This window comes from Melospiza georgiana, chromosome 4, assembly GCF_028018845.1.
Source record: "Melospiza georgiana isolate bMelGeo1 chromosome 4, bMelGeo1.pri, whole genome shotgun sequence".
Taxonomy (NCBI): Eukaryota; Metazoa; Chordata; class Aves; order Passeriformes; family Passerellidae; genus Melospiza; species Melospiza georgiana.
In genome coordinates, this window is record NC_080433.1 from 30,419,028 (window position 1) to 30,440,367 (window position 21,340).

The 21,340-nt window shown below is 37.9% G+C and overlaps 1 protein-coding gene across 1 annotated transcript in view; it reads left to right on the forward strand.

Annotated features, from left to right (window-relative positions):
• NCF4 (neutrophil cytosolic factor 4) overlaps positions 1-21,340 on the forward strand; it is a 39,102-nt gene that overhangs the window by 5,700 nt on the left and 12,062 nt on the right. The window lies entirely within an intron of this gene.

Below are 21,340 nucleotides of genomic sequence, written 5' to 3' on the forward strand. Positions count from 1 at the left end.
CATTGGATGAAAGTGGCATTGGGAAGATCACGATGCATTAGGAAGTTCAGTTTGAGAGATGGGACTCTGCTGACGAAGGGAATAGGAAGATGTAACCCCCTCGTTGGCGTGAGGGAAAGCAAAGATAGGCTCTGGAGTTTGCCCTTTTCTTTCATTAGCCTTGACAGATACTACTTGAAACAAAGCAGAAGATTACTAAATTACTTCCTGCACCTACAGCTACAACATTCAGCTTTAACCCCTTGGCCTTGAAGGAAGTCAGAAATTTTTTTCCTGCAGGCAACAACAAACTCAATTGTGTAATTCTGATTGCTCATACTTACAGGGGCATGCAAAATCTGCATTCAGGGCCCCATTGGGCAAGGAGCTGTAGAAGTCTAAAAAATTTACAGCCTGAGCTTTCTTGGGAGAGACTGGGAATTATAAATGAAAAGATCCTATATATACAGCCATAATACATTGACTGTAACCTTTTCAGCATATAAATTCTCTTTATGCTGCATTGCCTATTCCAGGGAAAGACACCTTTGAAGATACTTCTATTTTTACTCTGCCAAGCAATAATAACAACAATAAAAATGCCTATGAAATGTATTTGCCATTCTGTAATCCATCTGGGGACGTGTTTCCTGATATTTAATGTTTTTCTGGCAAGGGAAAACATTTTATAAAGGATTATGCGCTACATTTATCTGTAGTACATTTATGAGTAAAAAAAAAATTTTTTTTTTCTGTTTCAGCACTCAAACCCAACATTTCCTAGGTTAAAAGCAAGCAAGGTTCTGTGATACAATGGAAATCATCTTTTGGGAAAGGCAGGTGCTGCAAAAGCTCAGATTTTTCTAGCTTGATTAATTGATCCTAGAAGTGAGGAAAGATAATTGAGGTATGTATAGGATAGGAATATTTAAAAATATTTCTCTACTGCCCATATAATTTAGATGCTGAGTTCTGTGATAAATTGGAAGTACTCCATCAGCTTTAGATAATTTCTAAAGAGCCAGCTTTATTGAATCAAACATGACAAAGGTTAATTCAATCATTTGTCTTCTCTTATTTTTTTTCCTATCACACTTCCTGTAGTGGCTTTTGCATTTTCAGTGTACTGCAGTAGTATGGGAAGTAATGCTACTTTTCAGCAGCGTTATTAATTTCTGACAAACACTGTGTGCATGCCCTGGCTCAGAGCAGGTGATAATTACAGTGTGAAGTAGCTGGCTCTTGTGGGTCCAGATGTTTCAATCAGGTGGTTCATTTCCTTTGGAACAGTATAAGTCATCGTATACTGTTTGCTAAATTCAGTCATGTGGGGTTTGCATCCCCCTTTCTCATATTATAAACCCTTGGTGTAGCACCAGGGTTAGATTCTGCTTTAGAGATACCAGTATCTCATGGTTGTTAGCTGCATGCTTCATTTCCATTTGGTAGCTGCAGAACAACTTTTTAACCTTCCTTTGGCAGCTTAGAGAGGATAAGGATTGTAGGACTGTCTTTTTGGCTAATGGACTGTGACTTCCATCTCTGTCTGTGCCACTGGAATGACTGCATTTGTCCACTGGTGAAAGGAGAGCAAGTGCAGGGTCAGTCATTGAGATTCCTCTGTGTAATTCAGCCATGTGAAAGCAATCCTGATTAGTGGAAATCCTTTCTTGTCCTTTTAGTTCCTACTAAGGCTTATTTACAAAGAGTGAAGCAGATTTTTGATGACATTGGGCATATAGTGAGGTCTTTGTTATGTGTCAAGTATTTAATTAATTAAAATGGGGGTTGTTGTTGGGATTTTTTTTTTTTTTTTTGGTAAGAAGAATACAATCAAAATCTGACACATCTAGGTTATTCATACAAATCTTCCTGAAGCTGGAAGGTGTGGAGAGTTGTGACTCACTGAGATCCTGAGATTTCACCTATGTGAAATGGTAGAATTTAGGGAGAAAGTTTGTGTTACTGCACTTGTCAGTTTTGGTAATGTGGTTGCATATTTACTATAATTTCAGTCAGGTTCATTCACAAAAAGATTAGGGCTGGGTTTCCCTTTTAGGATACATGCACAGTGCAGAGTTGGGGATGCTCATCCATTAAAATTTCTTTTTCTTTTTCCCACCGCACATAAATAACTGTAATCTGAATAATAAGGTTCCTATCAGCCAATGTATCCAAAATTTGGGATGGTATATTCACAGCACTAGCATAGCACCTTAAAACAGGAAGCTTGACCTGCTGCTATCTCATATGTCTGCTATGTGTTGTGACGAGCAACTTCAGTTTTCAAGGACAGCAGCCAGCCATCTTTTGCTCCCCATAGATTTTCCTTATTTGTTAAAGATATAAGAGAATCAGAGAATCATTAAAGTTGGAAAAGGCCTCCAAGATCATCATGTTAAAGCTTTGACTGAACATTACCCGCTCTAAGTGCTACATCCAGTTGTTTTTTGAATACTTCCTGGGATGGTTACTCCCCCATTTTCCTGAGCAGCCCATTCCAATGCTTAACCACCCTTTCAGGGATGAAATTCTTCCAAATGACCAACCTGAACCTTTAGTCTGCGAAGGATATTATGATGATGAGCACTTTTATGTGTTGGAGAGGAAAATGGACAAATTAATGAAAGAGAGGTTCACTGAAAATTATGAAACTCCTACAGGCCACATCCAGCTTGTGAAGTTCCTAAGCCAAAATGGTTGTAAATTGGGATAGGATAAGGGGAAGGTGTAATCTGACTGCCTAGTGATTACATTCCTCCAAACACTTTTATCTATGTCCACTGTCACTGCTTACATTACTGAAAATGTCCTTTGTTTTGTATATACTAATTTTAATTTCCTCTTCAATGGCCTATTCTTGGCTTTGCCTGAGGGAAGTCTGTATTCCAAGGATCTAAGCTCAGTGGTTCCATTTTTACTGATTTTTTCCCATTCCTCTGATAATTGTCTCAAAAGCTGAAGATAGCAAATAGCTGCAAGAGATACCCCAGAGGTATGAAATAGGTCACTACTAGTCCATGCTACCAGTGGGCTTTGGGGACTCCCCAGCTTGTATTGCAAATGGTGTGGAAAAGAAAGTGAGATGTCTCACCCAGAGGGGATAATACAAATAAAAACCCAGAGATAGGTGTAAACCCCTGGTGAGAGTTAGGTTCAAATTACCAAAGAAGAAAAAAGCAAGTGCTGAAAGAGTAGGTCTGTGTATCATAACACCTCCTAGCAACTTCAAATGGATATTTACAGCAGGAAAAAAAGCTGTTAGTCCCAGTGGGAAACCCTGACCCCAAGGTTAAGAGAATGGAAACAGTTGGTTTTCTTTGCAACAGACACTTGTGGGTATCAGACATTTGTCATAATTGACACTTGGGTGGTGTTCACACTGGGATGGATAAGCCCCATGTAATTATTACCACAGGGGTTATATTCCAGAAAAACTAGCACAGCAGAAAGATGGTTTCATTACTTATTCCTATTTATACTAGGCTGCTGGTAGGAGAACAGTCAGAGTATTTAGATCAGGGTAAACAGCTTTTGGAGAAATTGGACTTTAGTTTTAGCAGCTGGAATCCTATGGTAACCCAAATTTTGATAGTCATTCTTTGATTAATCTGTTGGGGTTTTTTTATTTTTTCTTATTTTTTTCTAATTTTTTCCTTTCTTTTTCTTGTCTTTTTTTCCCTTAAAAATAATTAATGCACTTGTAATTAATTTCAAAGATATTAATACCCAGTGAGATGGATTTAAAAGTCAAAGGTTTGTAAAGGTATCATGGGTTAACATGGGTTAACCCATGCTGTTAATTTGGGTTAACACATCCCAAATGTAAATTGTTAGATAAAGAAGTCTATAACTATTACCAGAACAGGAGCACTCTGGTGTCAGCTGTTTATTTATTGTCAATATTTCATTAGAAAACAGTTCTTCCATTTACACAATTGGTAAATGAGATATCTTCTTAAGTTAAAGTGATTATTTGAATCCAGCTAAGGTGAATGACAGTAAAAAAAAGTCATTATTCTGAAATGCTGTTTCAGTCACTCTAATGAAATGAGTTGAACAGCATCAGTACAGTTGTTAATAAACAAATACACACAAAACAATCTTATTTGCACTAAAAGAATATCTCCATGTTGTTCATGGTCTGAATCTGACCCAAACACTGAATTCTCCTGTGTTTTCACTTCTCTATATCTTTAGGTTGCCTAAATGGAAGGCTACAGGAAGGAAATCTCTGCTCTGGCTACCTGTTCTAAACTTAAGAGAATGGGACCTGTTCTAAACTTAAGAGAATGGACAGACATTCAAGTGTTAGCTCATCCAGCAGCACTCACCTGGGATCCCCTCAGGCAAATGTCAAATTGAAAATTTGAATTTATCTCTTGTAAAATCCTTATCCTCTGTGTTCAGGAGAAAAAAACATTAAAGAAAGAGTCACAGGTGTACTCCTAAGGGAAGTATATTTCCCCTGCCATTTCCACTGTATCTCAACTTACAATTTCCTTTTAGATATTCCTTCTGATAATCATCACATTGTTAATAATTTTATGTATGGGGTTTTCTTTATTTCCCTATGAAAGTGAAAAAGTTTATTCCTACTACTTAAAAATGATTTGCAAAAAGGAAATAGATTTATTGGACTAACCATTTTTATAGAAACTTATGGTTTTTTATATTTTGCACATCTGAGGATCTGAATTGATCCTCATCATGGGCATAATTTTTTTGCTTGGATGTTTGTATTGTTTTTCCTTCTGCAAAAGGTTCATGGTGGCAATCTCTTGCAGAAATCATCCTATTGCAGGGCCTTTTTGAATTCCTGTTTTTGAAATTTTGTGTATATGCCTTGTGTAGGTAAGAGAAATTGTAATCTAGAATTAGAGCATCAGTGCATTTGGTAGAGATGCATCATCACTTTAGGCTCAGGCTTTGGTATTTTGATGGTTGTTTGTAAGAGGCAATAGCCTTCCAAGCCTTTTGAGTTTTGATCTCACTGGACACAGAAGCTTCTGTCTTGAAGAAGAATGAGATATTTCAGAAAACTGATCATTAATAACTAGCTTGTGGATGTTGCAGAGACTTGTAAGACACAAGTGATGTGTCAGCATTTTGGCAGCATTTTGCCTCTGAAATTTATAATCTCTGTTCTTTTTTCTGCACTTCTGTTGACAATTACGCTCTGTAATTTGTGAAGGAAAAAGCAAATACCAGGGCATACTAAAAACCTTGTTGATCTCAGAGGTAATGTGCTTCTATGTCTTCTGTTACTATGGCCTGGCTGCCCAGGGACTTTCTCCTGTTAAAGGGCAGGCAAGTGAAACACCAACAAATCAACTGTTTACATGAGACCACACAGTATAGTGGCACAAGAAATTGCATGTTACATCCTGTCCTGGGATGGTATAATCCAAAATGGACCATCCTTTTCTTTTTGATGACAAATATAGCTTGTGACAGCAGTTGCACTTGGGTGGAGCAAAGAGATCATTCCTTTCACACAGAGGATTTGTTTGTTACTTGACTCCTTCTTTACTACCATATTCACCCTGTTTATTGCACAGAACATTGTCTCTTTTCAGCTGGGCTTCTTTCACCCCTTCTAAATAGAACTAGATTTGTTCCAATTAATAACATTATTCATAAGCCTGTATTCGTAAGCATATTGAAAAAATGCTTAAAGCTGTGTTCACAAGAGACAGGGGGAGGAGTGGGGCTCTTCCTTCTCCCAGGAGAGCAAAAGTTTGCTAATGCCCCGTGAGGGAATGACAGATGATTCCTCTCTCTGGTTATACATGCTCTAAATCCTTGCCACGGTTTTTCTCCAGCAGTGAGGAGACAGATGCTACTGTAACAGCACAGAACTTGTGCAAATCCCTTACAAAGACCTTTATTACTGCTCTAAGTAAAACCAAGAGACTTGCTTAACCTTTCATACTATTTTTAGATAAGCTTACGTTTCTGAAGGATGTATTTGATTGCCTTTCATGGTTTTGGCTAGTTTTCTGTTGGTTTCTTTCCCTTTTCTTTTAGTGTGATATGGGAGGATGAAGGTGTGATAAAGTGTTTCTTTCTCTGAGCTGTTGTGTTGGTATTTGTTAACCTGATATTTTGTGTGATGTGCCCAATTCCCTTTCTAGCAGTTTCTAGTAGCCATGGGAATGAAGACAGCAGAAATCACACTTTTCACAGACAATTTCTCTCCTGAAATAAACCCCAAAACTGGTGTGAGAGATAGACAAATGATTTTGTGAGCAAATCTTTGATTTGGCCTCAGGGCAAATGCTATGAAGTCTTGGGAGAGGAAGTTTGTTTTTATTTCACCAGTTTAATGTAACCTGGTTTGCAAGAATTGCTTTTACATCCAGAGAGCTGCAGTTTCAACTCAGATGTCTTTTGAGGATCTGAGCCATCTTCTGCAGTTGTCATTGAGACTCTTGTGGTGTTTTTAATGGAGAGTTCACCATGGTTCTTTTCTAGAGCTTTTCTCAGGAACTGCAGTGTGATGGGGATCAATTAGTAGCACTGAATAATTACTTTGCAGAGAGAAGGCCAGTTGGTTAGGAGTTTCATTGACACCATAAATCTATGTAGGTACTGATCTCTTGTTAGATATCAGTGACTGATGAAAACTACTGGTGTTTTAGATTGTAATCTAAAGGCAAAACCAGGTAGAAGATTTGTCTCTTATGCTGTTTCTTCTTAAGCATCCGTATTCTATGCATGTGCTTTTTTATTGTTTATAAGAAAGAGTACATACTGGACTGTCATGTTATGTTTTGTTTTGTGGTTTTGTTTTGAGGGGTTTTTTGTTGTTGTGGTGTTTGTTTTGGTTTTGGGTTTTTTTTGTGTGTGTGTGTATGTAAGGATACATAATTGTCCATCTTCTGACATGGAAGAACCACAGAAGAATACAGTTCTGGAATGAGGAATTATAAAATATGGTCACCAAAGCTAACCAAGTATTGACATACAAACTTTTAAAGCACTGTGTATTTTATTACTCACTAAGACTAGGAGAAATATCTGTTCTAGTAAGTACTTATGAGTATGTGAGACAAGCAAACAAGGGAATGATTGATTGTGTGAGGATGAAGGCTGGGGAATGGATACATACATGCTGAGAGAGAGAGATGTAGATAAATACCTTTTCACTGTGGGTGTCTCCTGGAACAGATGCCTCAAGCACGCCTGCAGCCTTAACCTAAGAGTGAGAGAGAGAGAGAGAGTGTGTGTGTGTGTGTGTGTGTGTGTGTGTGTGTATACATTTCTCCTCCCTACATCATCTAGACCTGTAGAGTAGAGTATGTACCTATGTGAAAAGAGCAAGTGCATACCTGATGCAGAGTTAGATGAAAAGTTGTTTCAATAGCTGAGTTCCTGCTCTTATAAAATCAGAGAAATTGTGGTCATCTTGAAAAATATGTAGAAGCTTTGAGAAACCTATAGAGAAAAACATAGTTCTTCTACATTTTGGTAAGTGGAACATTTGGAACTTTCTGCTCCCCTAAGAGAAGTGCATCTGATACACTGTACAGGGATTTCAAAGTTTAATTTAGCTTAACTCTTGGCTGCAAACAACTGCTGATAAATTTAGTTGGGGGATTTGGGAAGACTAATAGCTCCTTAAAAGGAGCCTGAAGATGAGACATCAAAACAAAAACATCTGCTAGACTCTCCCTTAGAATGGTAGCACACCATACAGTCATATTTTAGAGAAATAAATAGGTAGGTTTTGGGCAAGAAGTGATTTTTGTAGATATAGACACTTGGAGAAAGAAAGCCAAATGTGTGATTAAGGGAGTTGTTCCCTTTCCAAAGTGAAAGAGAGGCTATCTTGACTGGAATCAGTAGTATATAGCAAACACCCTTCTCCTGTGGTTCTACATAGTCTGCTAGTCCTTTAAAAATAGCCATTGTTGACTTATTTTCTCCATTATGTTTTTTGTTGTTGTTGATTTTTTAAATAAATTGTCATGTTTGTAAATCTTTGGATTTCCTTGTCAGCATAAATTTAAGTGTACATTCTTAAGCAAGGCTACCACACCTTCTTCAATTTCTCTGTGGTTAGTAAAGTATTAAGCAGTATTTCATATGTCCAGTCAAAATGGAGACTCGAACCAAATGAGTACAAGAAAACTCATTCAGGTATTTATTTGGAGAATAGACTTATTGGAAATTACTAGAAGTTTCTCTTCCTAGATGTTCTTTCTCTCTTGTTTTATACTGCATCAAATTTTCTAGATCCCACTATAAATGAGGCCTTTTATAAGTATTGTACTTAGATGTCTCATAGCAAGAAACAATTCTTATGCCAAAGGCAGTGTGATCTTGCACTTGGATAAATTAAGGATAAAGTCTTCTTTACCCTTAACTTTTAGACTATGAACAGTCCCTCTGAAGCTAGATTTGGAGTCTAAATGAGAATGAAGTAACTATTTAATGCCTTTTTCCCTGCCTTCTTCACATAGCCTTCTGCTATCACACAGTTACATTTTTAGTTTTTCTATTGCCCAAGGGCCTCAGAGAGAACTTACATGAGAAAAGGTTAAAAAGAAAAAAGTATTTGAATAATTATTATTCAAACTAAGAGAGAGTCATAATTTGATAACATTTCAATCTGCTTAAAAAGAAATTTCCTTTATAGAGTGTTTAATTATCTTGTGGGTTTAGCAGCTGGATGGCTATTATTTCAGCAAAGAGTTTATTGAGATTTGCAGAAGGATTATATGTAAAAGCAGAGTGTCTGTTGTTAGCCTAGCTAAATCTGATAGACTTTGAAAGCATAAGAGAGTCATCTGTAAGAATGTGAACTGTATTGCCAAGTCAAGCAAGTGTGTTTTGTTTTCAAATTTTTTTGTGTTTTGCAACAACAATTGAAAAGAAAGTATTCAGATTAGAAGTACAGGTCTGCTCTGATGAATCAGAATATGGATCCAAGAGGAGATAAATTAACAATTTTTCTAGTATAAAATTTCTGTTATGTTCATAAACTCTTTGTATATTTTCATGATGATGTAGGTGGACTGGTAAGCCCCATGTCTTGCATTCAAAATATGTGAACTGTAACTTTTCTGTAACTGAGACCAAAATGTCACTGACTTTTCAAGTTATATCTCTAAAATGCCAGCTGGAGTTATGTATTTAAGTGAAAGTGTTATTTTCTATGATTCTTGTTCTCTGAATCAGGTCTATTTATAAAACTCCACAGCCTTTCTGAGTGCTCACTAGTTAACAGCCTAAAGAGCCCAATTTCAAGTTGTGTAAATGTTTCTTCATCCTTTGTTTCCCTGTGTCAGCATGCCAGGCATGGTCAATGTTATAACTGTTTTATTTCTTCTACTAAGACTCTTGATGTCTAAAGGCCACAGCATGAGCAATAAAGAAACTGAGGGCAATGGGAGACAAACTACTAAGGCAAAAGAAAACCCAAAGAAATGTGTTAGTTACTAATAAAATTAGTGCAGGTCTAGTGCTTGTGTGGTGCATAATTTTAGTCTCTCTATTCATTTTCATGGCAGACATATTTCCCTCCTCCCCCTTTTTGGAGCACTGAATACTTGAAGTGTTAGAGAACATTTGAGGAAGGCTGCTCAAAGGTACTTTATGCATCTCTCAAGCTCTCTTGATTATTTTACAAGTATCATTAATGCAGACCAGGTTTTCCCTGGGATTACCAGGTCAGTTTATAGGTTTCTTGGTCATTCCAAAGCTTCCCCACACACTTGATAGACTTGATGACAAGAGAGCTGACAAAGCAGGTGCAGGCCCAAAGCCAAATAATTAGCTGCTATTTAGGGGAGGTGCCTTGAGGAATTATTTTCCAACTCAGAGGTTCAAGGCTAGACGGACAAAGGTTGGGATCAATAAAGGAAATAAAAGGTTATGTGAAGAGAAAAGTAAGTTGAGGAGGAAGATGGGCTTGGGGAGGGATGAAAAATTGCACCATTTCCGGGGGAAAATGGTGAGGTGGGAAAAGTTGGTGATGAAAGAGAAAAGAATTTCCAGATGAATGAGACAGGAAGTATGAGCAAGGCATGGAGATCAGTGGATTTCTTCTTCTTTCCAATCTGAGAATATGCATCAATATATTTTACTATGATGTTATTAAAGGTAATGATTTTAGAAGTGTTAATTTTATGGAAAATTGTGGGTTTCATCTCTTTTTTGTTTTTAAATAAAAGAAATTTGATTCTATAACACCATATCATAGACTGTCTGAAGCGTTCATGGTTGCCAAATGCCTGAGAGATTTTAATTTAGGTCAAGCAGATTGTCTTGGCTGGCCAGTAACTCTGATGGAGGCTTTGGTTGTCTGAAGATAGCATCTGGTATCTGAACATAGAATAAGTAAGGTTAGAAGGGGCCACCAGATGTCATATATGCAATGAATAGCTCAAAGGTGACCTAATATAAAGGGTAGGTTAAACTTGTCTAGTCAAAGTTTGCACATTTCCCATGAAAGAGATCCCACAGTCTTTCTAGGCCCTTGTTCCAGTGGCATGTTGAATTATTTTTTCTTATCTCCACTGAGTTTTTTTGCTTGTGCAACTCTCTCTCCTGTCCTTTCATTGTCCACCTAGGAGAAGAGTCTAGCTGTGTCTCCTCTTTAATTTCACTTTGTTTAGTTGGAGTAACAATTATATCTCCCTCCCAGTCATTTCCTTTTTAAGCTAAACTAAGTCATTTACTTCAACCTTACCTTGAATATCGTGTGCTCCAGTGTTATATGTCCTTGGTTGAGCTCTATCAGACTGTCACTCTTTGTCTTGTTTTTGAGGGTCCAAAACAAGTGATAGTATTCCAGATACAGCCTGATAAGCATTTACTAGACAAGAAAAATAATTACTCTTGACCTACTGGCTACTGTTCTGCTACTGCAAAAATCCCCAACAAACCAAAGTGGAAGTATAGAGAGAGAAACAAAGGCTAAACAACAAAGATCTATGAAAGAAGAGGAAAAAGCAAGGATTTGAGTAAAACTTAGTCAGCAAAATTGCAACTGTTGTGGATCTGAGACTGTAGTTGTTCTAGGCAGCCATGCAGTCAGACAGTGGAAAAAAGGATCTGATCTATTACCTATTATGATGCAGAGGTCTTGGCAAGGAATATTACTACCTCAGGGCATCTACAGACTTTCAGGTACCAAGAGAGTATATTCCAGGCAGTTCCCCAGAGGGTAAGGTCAGGATTCCATCAGTTTTTCCTTCCTAGCTCCTAATATAAATCATATTGTCATATCTAAGAGATATAATTTATAGCCAACCTTCTGGGTGGTCAGCTTCACATCTCATAAATTAGATAGCCAGACACATGTGGGTCAAATTTGGAAATGTACTGCATTTCTTTAGAGAAAGGAGAGATTCTTCCCAATTCTTCCTTACATTTGATTGTTTCCACACATCCCTATTTTTACTTTTTATGTTACTCTTTTTGTCCGCTGTGCATTGTCCCTATGTTTTCCCTCATTCCATTGTTTTTCTTCAGTGGAGCATGTTAGTGATTGAAGTAAATCAGTATATGAAGTTATCTGACTTTTATATATAATTTTTGGTTTATCCCACTTCCCAGATGTAGAATAAAGGACTGTGTTCCTCTTCCCAGCCTTCCCTTCCTTGTTCTCTCTCCAGAGGCACATACTTCACAATGAGATGAACTGCAGAGAAAGTTCAAAGAAAGTTCTCTGGGTGTCAAAGATCATGATGCTCTCTTGCAGGTGAACAGCAGAAGATGTCCCAGCTCTTCTCAAATTCTAAAGAAAGATTTAAATTAGTCTCAGATGGGTCTGTGGATTATCATAGCACTCACTGTACAGCAGGGCCTGAGGTCCTTCCTTTTTCTTTTCAGACTAGGTTTGTGCTCGATACTGCTGGTCAAAATAATTATCAGAGAAGAGGCATTAGTGAGGATGATGCTGTACCATCCAAAGAAATCTTTAGGCAGTGCAGATTATTTTTTTTTTTTTGTTCTGACATAAAGTGTTTACAGTAAAAGAAGTTACTGATACAATTCTGTTAGGGAAGTTATTTTTTTTTTTTTTTTTTAATCCTACAGTCCCCTCACTGTCTATTTGTGATACAGTCAGGAAAAAGAAGATTGGAGTGGAGAGAATAGAGTAATGTGGGGTGTTCTCCTTCTGGCAATATCAGCACCAAGGAAGAAGTAAGTAGTATTGAAAATGGATTAATTCAATAGTGTGGAAGTGATGATCCCCTAAAAGGCACTGGAGGCAAAGAGGGGAGTCTGTTTTTTCTGGTTAGTTAATGGGAAGACATCCAGTTCAATCCCCTACTGAGCACATCAGCCCATCTTTTGAAGGTTACTTGACCATTCTCATTTTAGTAGAATGTATCACAGTAAAGACTATCTCTGTGAGATGCAAAGATGTTAACCAAGATGGGGAGAAAGAGAAAACAGATTCTCTTTCAAATCCTTGATTATAATATTGCAGAAATCAGTTTTTGTACTATCTCATCAGGGCAGTACTGAAAGATCCTTGTGGCCAACACCCTGATTTAGTTTTAGAGCAGCCAGACAGAATCTAATATGGGGAAAAAAAGGAAAAGTGTGCATCTTAAGTTGACTGAGTATTTGCAATTGCTGGCAAATCAACTGGATGTGTCTTCTGACAAACTGGACAGGATGAGCTGGAGATAGATCCCTGATAAATCTAAGAGCCAAAAATTGGCTAAACATCTTGGACAAGTTTGGAAGCTTGTTTCTTGTTTCTTGTTTGGCTCATTTCCTTGTCCCATCCCCCCTTTCTCTGCAGCAGAAGCAGTGTTGAAGGGTGTGCACTCCGTCTGGCAGGCTGTTGGAGGAGTCTCTGGCCTCAAATTACACAGCATGAGAACTCTGTGCACAAAATTAGCAGCAGAGTTCTGTGTATTAGGTGCCAGGGAAAAATGTCACATTCAGCAGAACTCAAGAGGTGAGATGTGGAACAGAAAGAACTGGAACAGGACATCAATCCCCCTCTACCTTTTACTGTTTTTCAGCTGACATATCTGAGAGTGTCATAACCACCTTGTTTGCACTAAGAATTATTTGGGTAGTAAATAGATTTTATTGTATGTCTTAGTCACAGGCATGTTTGATTTTTACTCCCCCCCACCCACTCACCCTTCACTTCCTCCTTTTCCTTTATTTTGAGGTTTTATTTTTGCCTTTTCACAAGGAAAACACTTTCCAATCATGAAAAAGTGCTGTTGCCATACAGTTTTCTGCCCTCTTTTCCACCTACCTGTGTTATGATTCCTGGTGAGAAACCCGCTGTTATGGCACTGCATTCACATCGTGCAACAGCTTGTACAAGTTGTTTGTAGTGAAATCTGGAAAAATGAATAAAGTGGTGGCAAATGAATAAAGTGGTGACAAACAGGGCTAAGGCACTAAAGAGAGAGGAGAAGCTACTCAGGAGCTGTGTTCTGTAGATACTAACTCAGTAGCTGCTGTCTCATTCAGAAAAACTATTACAGCATAGGTCATGGTTTGGGGGTGTGTTCTGGCTTCTTCCATACATCAAAGAAGGGGTAAAATTCTTGCCACACCATTGTTAGATTGCCCTGAAGCACATGGGTGAAAGAGGTTGCATTAGTATCTGCATGTGGAGATGGATTGTCAGGAGACAAAATGAGTCATTTGGGTCTGTACATGCACACACATGCACTCACTGTGTTGTCAGAGCAGAATGCTTTTGCAAGACAAAGTTATCAGGCAGTGCTTGTTTAATGTATTCCTCCCCATTCATTCTCCTCATCATGTTGATGTCTGTGCTGTGAGCTGGGCTGAGAAATTGATCTGTGGCTTAAAAAACCGTTTTTACAGCTGGCTTAGTTAGCTGATGTATTTTGCAGGTGTGCCATCCTGCGAGGTAGGAAAAAAGCAAGAGTATGTGAAGACAGAGAATTTCTTAAGCTGTTACCATTTCCATATACTGATTTCTTGAAATCACAGCTTCAAAGTTCTCCGGTACCTTTGTTTGGCTCAGATTACTGAAGCAATCCACAAGCACGATGATGCATTCCAAGATTAAATAGCACTCTGGGCAGAAAGTTATTTTTCATTTCCTTTCCTTGTTCTTTTCTGTAGTAGGACAGGCCTGTTGGCTACCTCTGTTTAACATATGTGATAGTTTAGCCACTACAGTCTTTTCTGAAGGTTTGGGAATCTGTTCTAAGGCCTGGCATCAGAGCATTACTGGCACATTTTAAAGAGCAACTTTTTTGTATTGTTTTCTGTTTGCACTGCAGGTGATTTTGAGTGCAGATGGGTTGCAAAGGATAATGGTTCTAGTTTGTCACTTTTTTCCTGATTTTCCCCAAGAATTATACCTCTACTGAGCATTTTTCCTTCTCACCTCCCCCCTCATGAGAAAAGTCTTAGTCAGCTCTATTTTATAGATGGCAAAGCTAGGACAGAAGGAATTACACACAGCAAGGCAGGGGCTGAACTTGCTATGGCAGTTAATTAAGAGGTCTCTTGATCAGACCCAGTTTCACATAAAGAGGCAGCCTTCTGCCTTTTGAGGTATGGGAGACATAAACTCCAGTCTTCCACACTTGAAATGCACAGTTCAGCCACTGACTGGGGATTTAATTGCTTATTGAAATGTTAATTGGTGCATTCATTCCACGAGTTTATCTTTCAAGGAATGAAGGCTGAGATAAAAGACCAGTAGATGAGGCAGCAGGTGAGGCAGGCTGTAAGTATATGTTGTGAGGAATAGATAGAACAGAACTTTGAAAATCACCAGACTTTGCTATTATTGCCTCTCTGTTTGCTACTTGCCTGCCTATCCTAATCTCTTGCCCTCTTGCCTCCTGATTTTATTAAGGAATATTGTCCCAATTTATGAACCATTAGAAAATGAGCCATAAACTCTCTATAAGGAGCAGACTGGATATTTCTGCACCAGAAAATTGTGCTTCTTTTACTATATAAGTGTATCTTAAGTAGTACAACTCCCCTAGGGTAAAGACAATTATACCAGTGTAAAAGTGCATATCCAAATATAGCTGAGTCCCGAATGAGAAGGTACCTTTGTACCAGTAATAACTAGGTCCACAGCAAGGGACAGATTTATTACCTTACCTTTAGAAACCTGAGGTGACAAAACTGGGAATATAGTCATTTCATAATTCATGTATATTCCTAGGAGACACATAAAACCTTCATAGGGAGAATTGGCCCACTGAGGTCTTATTTACTGGCCAGTGGTGCCTGTCTCTCTTCACTTTTCAGAAAGCTTCACTTAACTACAGGCACTTATCTAAAGTTCCTAAATAAGGTAAAAAGGAATTTGGTCACAGAATTTCTTCAAATGGATAGGGAAATTAAACTGTTAGGAACAGTGTAGGCTGATTTGAATGCATCACTGTACAAATTTTAGCAAATCCCAACCCTGTTTTGCCATTTGGGGAAGTTCAGTGAAATTTTTTTTGAGTAACTTTAACAGGTCTTTTGAACTTGTGAAATAGATAAAGCAGATTTTTTTTTGCCTTCAGTAGCAATCACTTACACAAATTTTTGGTTCTCAAGATGATTAGAAGACTTACAAAAACCATCCTGCCACAAAGGTGCACTGCTGCTGTGCACTAAAAGTAGATTTTAAAGTTCTGGAAGGGTGGTTGTAGGCAAAACTCTCTCAGGAGTGCTTGAATGGAACTTTCCTGCTTCTTTGTCTGCAATGGCGAGTTACCAGATTTTGACATTGGAGAAATTGACTGGAGCACAGGGCTCCACCTCCAGCCCACATCTGTCATGCACAATAGCAGTGACAAGCTCTGCCCTATTTCTTCCTTATTTACCTCTTTTATCCAGGAAGTCATATATGATCTGGATAAAGAAATGTTCTCTTGTTGTTTCTGAGCTTCCATTTTTCTCACTTTGTCTAGTCCTGGGTATCAAATATCCACCTGAGCTCTGCAAGAATAAAATGTCCATTGTTCATGAAGGACATGAACATGTTCTAACTCTTCCATTCTTAGTGATTCTATTCTATCAGGAAGAAATCCTGTATATATTTCAAAGGAAACAGTTTTATTTTAAAAGAAGAATTGTTTTCCACTGAGACGAAGATCATAATACTGCTTGTGATATTGCTCTGCATAAGAAAAGCTGGAGAGATCTGCCTATTGAACAATGAACTATCAAACCTCAGAATGGTACTGTTGGTTGCCTATTTAAAATATATTAAAATAATGTCAAAGATTGACATTTTGGTTTGTTGTTGTTTTTTGGTTTGTTGTTGTTTTTTTTTCCCCTGAAATCCTTATTTTGTTCAAGCAGTAGAGGTGAAAAATCCAGGATTCCGATATATGATTTAGTTTGATATTCTGAGAAGAATGTAATTTTAAAAAATGGTGCTCTTTCCTTAAGATTTGGTTCTATAAACCTCTTCCGTGTTGAGTAATAATTTATTCTGGAAAAGACACCATTAAATTCACTGTCAGGAACAGTGGTAGATGCTGACCTTTAAATTTCTTCAGTCCAAGATGGATTATTTAGTTGTGTTTATATCAGCAGGGCATGAAAAGAGTATTTTTCTGAAAATACCTACTAGCTACTTTTCACCCTAAAAAAGCAATCATGGAAACACTGTCCAGATTTAATTCAAAGAACATGTCTAAATTCTATCAATCCATACTCCTGTGACTTTTTAAATCCCAACATAATGCATGACAGGGAGAATATCCATACATCCAGACACTATTAATTGAACCATTATCAAATTAAGAATACAAAACAAATTAGCTTAACCTATGCCCTCTTTGTTTTTTGTTTTTTTGTTTTTTTTTTTTTTTTAAGTTTCAAGCTCAGAAAGATAGGACAACTTCAGCTTTTTTGTTTTTTTAAATTTTTTTTTCAACTGTCCTGAAAGCATATAGGAAAGAAACAGTCTTATTAGTTACCATTGTGCCAACTGTCTCCTAAGGATTTTGTAGCACTACCTGCAAAAGTGCTCCAAAGATTACAGGACATAGCTTATCAAATGTAACTTTTGTCCAGAAATTTTACAGAACTGTAATTAATTATTCATGAGCTATAATAAAAATAATTGCTAGTTTATACATGGCTGTATTTGGAAATAAGTATTGTAAAAGTCTATTAAAGCATTCCATAAAGCTGGTGGTCTGTACAAGTATTATTAAAGGAAAATGGAAAAGATCCCCAAACACTTCCCAAATCAGTGTTATTACAGTTGTAGCTCAGTCTCAAGCAACCACAGGAGTCAAGGCATCCAACTGCTAATGATGTGTATGCTACAGAAACAAATATTCCACATATCCTTTGAAAACAATGGGTTGAGTGAAAGTATCTTGAAAGCCAACTCTGCCATATGTGTTTGTATTTGATGTTCAGCTTCCTTGCAGTTATGGCTAAATGTTACTTCCTTTGCAGATTAATCTGTGATGAGATCAGAATCTTTTAACCATATTATTCTTGTTCACTTTCTCGTATCACTTAAAAGATTTATTCTATGGCTGGTGATTGAGCATAAGTACATTGCACTTTTGTAAGATCAAGTGCATCAGAAAGAAGCCATTATTCCATAGAGATAAGCAAAACGATACAGTTGCTGCTGCCCTAGCAGACATGGTATGTAGTGCTGTCACCCAAACTTGATTCAGCTGAGTATTTCTGCTACATTTTTTTGGTTTACCTTTTATTGGTGGTTCATGTATCTCTAGTGCTTTGGGACTGCATTCCTATTTCTCACTAGAATTCCTCACTTGCTTTGGTTGTTTGGTTCTAGCTGATACTGTCAGATTTCCAGGGTGCTGTGTATCCTTGTACATGTGTTTTCTAACAACAGGTGCATTGGACAGAAGGCCACAGTTTCACAGCTCACAGGCACGTCCAAAATAATAGAGAAGATTGTGAGCTGTGAAGAGGCATATAGTGGTGGCAGCATATGGTCATGATTCAGTCATCTGAGGATTCTCTTAGTAGTCTCCTTTAATGAACCAATTTTTGTTTTATATTCCTTGCACTTGGATGAATTCCTGCTTTCTCTTCTCTTGCACATGTGTTTGGGTTGGTGCACAGCACCACAATGACCATGCCAGCCATAGTGTGTAGATGGGTTTTCTCAAAACTGAGAGCTGGCCATGCCAGATGATGAAACTGGGGACTTTCCTAGTGCAGGCATATCTCCTGACACAGGTACTGTTAGGATATCAGTTTTGTAATGGATATTTATTTCATTCATGAAATAATTATTTGAACAGAGAAAGCATGTGTATTTGATTAGAGACAGCCTATTTTCTCAGCCCAAATAATAGAAATTGCTATTTCTACTATAGTAGCACAATAGTAGAAATGGAAAGAAAGTATTTGGTAGTTGAGGCACTGATTTGGCACAGAAGAACATGGCAAAACAGTGTTTCCAATCTTATTCTCACAGTCTTGGTGATCCCTCGAAAAAATCAGTTATCCACTCATCTGAGGTAGAAATCTGCCTTTTGTCAGAAAAGCAAGGCCTTTTTCTGATTGAGTTCAGAACAAGAAAATACTGCAGAACCATAAACATTCTTAGTAGGTTTAGCATTATTCTGTCAGGTTAGTATTATTCCTACCTGTAATCTCTAGTGGAGAGTAGTGGAATTGACCTGCTTTCAGTTTGCTTTACTCATCTTACAGCAGAACATTTGCATAGACAATTTGTCTGAGAGTTTCTGTCAACTTGTTTTCAAGAAGTCACATCCCTAGATAAACAATGAAAATATATTTTTGGATTGTGCAATATCCTCTGTCTATTAAAAGATATACCTGCAATATATCTAGATTATCTTTCAGGACATTTGAAAAAAAAATAGGATACCTTTTTATGATTTTCTTGTCAAAGCTATGATATGTAGTGGAGTAGCAGATCACTCAGAAAATACAGTTCAGAATTTTGTTCTCCTGGTCTCTTCTGATCAAGAGACACTATATCCTCAAATTCTATTATGGTGCCATGGAAAGGAGCTGGGTGAAGGATTTACTTCATTAAAATGCAATGCAATGCAGTTACTCTCAAGGCTGATGATTACAGTTGTAAATAGAGTTTTATTTTGAAGGATGCTGGTTGATTTTTGCTCCATTCAGATGGGAATTTTTGTTCTTGGCAGCGGAAGGAGGAGAAAGAGGCGAATATATATTGAACACAAAAATGGAAGAGAGTCAAAGACTGAAATGGAGAGGCAAGGATGCACATAACAGTTTTTGACTAAGGCAGATAAGCTGTGTTACAACTTAGCCATATTGTTAAGAAATCATGGTTTCCTCATCACTTTTTTCCTGAAAGATTGTCAACTGATGTTATATAAATGCTTTGTCACTACAGTTTGAGTAAAAGCCAGGGCAAGCCGTTACCTTGTCTTTGTATGTGGCAAATGTGGGTTGTTTTGAGCACATGAAGCCAAAAAGATCTCTGGCCTTTAAAGGACTCCTGTCTTACTTTCATTGATCTGTCCTTCAAATCTCATCTCCTGTGCCCGATGCCCTGGTATTTGACAAGGCTGATTTTTCTGGTGATACATTCTGCTCCCATTTTAAAATTTATTCTTTAGCTCCACCTCCTGGCTCTTGGTCTGTGAAAAGGAGGATCCTTGGGAATCACAGTGCCTCAAGAAGAGATCAGAAGTATTCATACTAGTTTACAAATATTAATATAGACGTATATATGGGGACATTTTAGCTGAGGCAAAACAGACTTTGCTGAGCCCACTCATACTGGCTTTCAACAGAGGCAAATATTTTGGTGAAGGGTGGACAACGGAATGTAGCTCATAGTTTCTGCTTTTTTTTGGGCTTTCAGTTTCTCAATTGTGGCAGTTTTGAGACATGACAGACATCACAGAGCAGTCTCTCTTTATTACTGTTTCCCCCCTGATACTTCCTCAAACTCATGGGGGTAGGGAGGTACAGCAGAAATCGTCTGACACTGAAACATTAAAAAAAGATCTCTGAGGCCTTGCAAAGGAGTCTTGTTTCATGCAGGGAGAATTACTTTGACTTCATGTTCATCCTATTAAACCAGGAAGTGCACAAGAGGTAGAGGAATAGATCTTAGTCATCTGGATTTAAGAAGAACAATGTCTCTTCCCCGACAGCTGCGAGAAAAGAGGTAATGTGTTATATAGCCTGCTCCTTCCTCCCCACAAGCCTCATGTAACTCCTGATCTGTTTGGTTGATTTGGATGCAAGCATCTTTGGTGATACTAAAAGGCTTCTTGTTACGAGAACAGTGTGTAACTTCCACACTACTAGGCTGCTCAGGGTCAAGCAGACCATTTCTTTTGCTGGCGTGGACTTTCTTCTTTTTGTGGGAAATATTCACAACCTAGGACATAGTGGGTCATTGTCCTCTTTATAGCTGCAAAATAAGTTTCCCTTTTACTGGAGTTTATGATGAGTGTTTGTGATATGACTAATTATATCTCTTGCTCTCCATAACCACATCCTTCTTCACAGTAAGGGGTAGTATTTACAGTATTGTGGGTGGTGCTGATTCATGGCATTTTCCTTGTACAGCAAACTATTGCAAGATGTTGCATCATTGCTTCAGCATTTCAAATGGGCTACGCCTTGTGGAAGCCGCTGGTTGGGATATTGGGATATTCTCCTACCAGAATAAACTGAGACAGCTACCACTCTTTTTTTTTTTTTTTTTTTTTTTTTTTTTTGTATTATCAGAATATTTAACATTTTGTCAGCTTGGGATTTCTTAGATGATCCTTTTAGAAGTCTCTCTTTATCTCATTTGTTATTCTGTTCTCGTCATTCTAGATGCTTTTTGCTCAGCTGTTAATATAAATACCCCTCTGACAACACTGAGTTATAAGACTGAAGCAAAGGTGAATTTGTCTGATGCTTGTCAAAGCTGTTGCACCAAGGAGAAGGTCATAGAGGAAAAAGCATCTGCCAATCCATGCTTTTCTTGTAGTGTGGGCAGTATAGACCAGTAACATGACTGTGTGGTCATATGGCTGCTCATTAGTAATCCCTGTTCCTGCAGAGATTCTTCTCACTTCAAATCCAATTCTTTCTAGGATCTGCAAAGCTTATTCTAAACTTACCTACTAACATGAGTTTCTTCACACACTTTTGACATTTTCAAACAAGTATCTTTGTGCTTGCTTCAGGTTATCTGCTGAGACTGGGGGATAAATGCCAAGGTCGTATGTTCTATCCCTGTGCAGGCCATTCATTAAGAGTTGTACTTGATGATCTTTGAAAGTTGGTCCCTTCCAACTCCAATTATTCTGTGATGAACCTTACCTGCTGTGACTGGGAGGTCTCTCTCCAAATATTTGATAGCCTAGCCTTATTTTTCCAAGCCTCTTTAAGAGTTTGCTTTATTGTGATATCGTCAAGA